This window comes from Mus caroli, chromosome 3 (assembly GCF_900094665.2).
Source record: "Mus caroli chromosome 3, CAROLI_EIJ_v1.1, whole genome shotgun sequence".
Taxonomy (NCBI): domain Eukaryota; kingdom Metazoa; phylum Chordata; class Mammalia; order Rodentia; family Muridae; genus Mus; species Mus caroli.
Window position 1 is genome coordinate 44,700,626 of NC_034572.1, and position 2,833 is coordinate 44,703,458.

The window sequence follows — 2,833 nt, forward strand, 5'->3', positions numbered from 1 at the left end:
TCTCTCTCTCTCTCTCTCTCTCTCTCTCTCTCTCCCTCCATGGTCTTGAACCTCCTTTCCAGTCTCCAGAACCATGAAAGATCAGTATCTATCCATTAATTACCCTGCATGGTGTATTGTTACAGCAGTACAAAATAGACAAAGATCTTGCACACCAGACAGGTGAAATCAGTAGTTCCAAGTCATAAATGGCTGAATACAGGATGCTTGGACCATTCATCTGGCTGTTAATGTTGTACATGGCCCACAGTGGTCATCGGTAAGCCCTCAGGGGAGTCATTTAAATTGATTGGTGTTCTCTTCCACATATGAGAGATTTCCGTCTCACTGTTCAAACTCAACCTCAAGAGGTCCCATTATAGCTGTGCTTAGAATCGGGTGCAAGGTAATCCTGAAATAAGTTGTGGGTCACAAGCTTTGTAATTCACCACTGCCATCATGTTTTCTATGCACTGGAAGCAATCTCCACAGTTAACATATTGAAAGCAACATGCTTAGTCCTGGCAGATTTGGAACCAGGACAGATATCAAGACATTTTACCCACCCCACTCCCCTATGCTTTCAAATCAGAACTAGCATGTCAGTCAGAAATCCTTTCACTCTCATCAGCTACCCAGGCATCAGAGGTCAACAGTATAGCACAATGACAGTGAGGGCTTGCAGAATGTCTGTGTTGAGCTTTTAGATATGTGTAAGTCTCATAGTACTCAGAGTGCCTGAGAATTTAGTTTCTGCCCAAAATGGTTAAAGAAGATGACATTGGGGACTAGAAAGATGGATCCGGGATTAAGAACACTTGTTCTTGCAGAGAAACAAGGTTCAGTTCACAGCACCCATCCGACTATTCACAAGCGTCTGGAACTCCAGTTCTGGGGATCTGATGTTCTCTTCTGGCCTTCATGAGAATTACAAGCATGAGGTGCACACACAAGTTCACACACATGCACATCAATAATATTTTCAACTTACAGAAAGTAACTTTACATCAAAAGACTCAAGTTATAGCAACACTCTGAAACTCTGAAATTGGGGGGGTGGGGATCATTCAATTTAAAAGGGAACAGGAGAAAAGTATAAAGAGATATGCTTCAAGTATGGCATGTGCTCTGGCTTGAATTTTGCCTTGCTGACACTGACTGACTATGGGATAGGTTCTCTGGGCTTTTTGGTAGATGGGAGGAGTATTTAGATACTGTTCTGCCACTTTTCAAGTGAAGGCAACATACATAGATGAATGGAGATTGTATAGATTTCCAGACTCTTGTGAGTGATCCATAAAAAATGAGATAGAGCCACACAATGTCTTATTATCTAGCATTAATAAAAAGTAAAGCACTAATAAATGCTATTATGTGGTGTAGAAACATATCCTTAGTAAAAAAAAATAAGCCAATCACAAAAGGCAAAATATCAATGTTACATCTTATTAAAGGCCCAGTAGAAGCAAGTCTATAGAGATGAAAAATATATCTGGGTTGCCCACCACAGATAGAAAAATAATTAATATGGGAGGGGAGATGATTAGAATATTGACGAATTGGTTGTAACAATGGCCATGAGTAGACCAGAATCCATTTATTAAGCATCAAATGTTTGTGCCTCAAAATATGACTGTTAAAGCCCTAAGTTCCATGAGATGCTACCCAGGGGTAGGTCTTTCACAAGACAGTAGTAGATCCAGATGAGGCTCTCACTAGAAAATAATTGTCCTTAGACATAAAGGGAGATGGGGACCACCACTGTGCTACTAAAGGACACTGTGCAAAGTCCACCATCTGCAAACTGAAAAGTGTCTTCACTAAGAATGGAGCCTCAGCTGGCCTGGAGGTGCTGGCCTGTAATCCCAGCTCCTCAGGAAACTGAGGCAGCAGGACCAACGTTCAAGGCCTATGTGGGCTACAGAATAAGGAGAAGACCAGCCTAGACAACTCATTGACACCCAGTCTCAAAATAAAACTGTAAAAACCGCTAAGGATATAAGCTCCATGGCTCCATTTGCTTAACATGCTAAAGGTGCTGGCCTTTATACCCAGAGGCGCGAAAGACCACAAAAAAAAAAAAAAAAAAAAAAAAAAGATTCAAAGAACCACATCTGTTAGCACCTGGATCTTGGCCTTTCTACTCTCAAGAACAGTGAGCAATAAATATCTACATCTTCTGGTTCTGAGTCTTAGCTACAACTGTCTAGTCTGACCCAAATACTTTTGGGTTGAATGTCTTTAAATAGGTGAAGTGTACAGCGTGTAATTTATATCCTGATAAAGCTGTAATTACAATACATAATAATAATAATTAACAATAATAAATAGCAATCAGGTTTGCTGTGGGGATGAGACCAAGGAAGAGGGTTTGGCTTATGCCTGTGACACTATATTCCAGCACTATTGCCTTGTTAATCCCCAGACTCTTCTCGTGGCAATTTCATTTTCAAGGAAATAGACAAAAATTTTGAAGGAAAAAAAAAACACAAAATGCATGTGAAAACTCCTATTAAAAATATCCTGTATGGTAGCTGTCTTGTAATTATGTTTACATTCTCCTCAAAAGAGACATTTTCAAATCTACTCTATATCCAATAAGATCTTATGATCTTGGGATCATATGAAAGCTGTCAAAATGAGAGTTTGTCATCACACAATATACAGCTTTCAGTTGTCCTGTGCGACATATCTAGAGCTGTCCCTGAGAGTCAGTGTACCTCAGGGGTCCCCGAGGTCTCCCAAGAATTCCTGCTCCATGGTAGGGAGCTGTTGCTTGAGAATTGCCTCCCAGTTTAATAGCTTGCTCTGAACATCTTACTCTAAGTAAGAATTACCCAAAATTTGTCTTGGA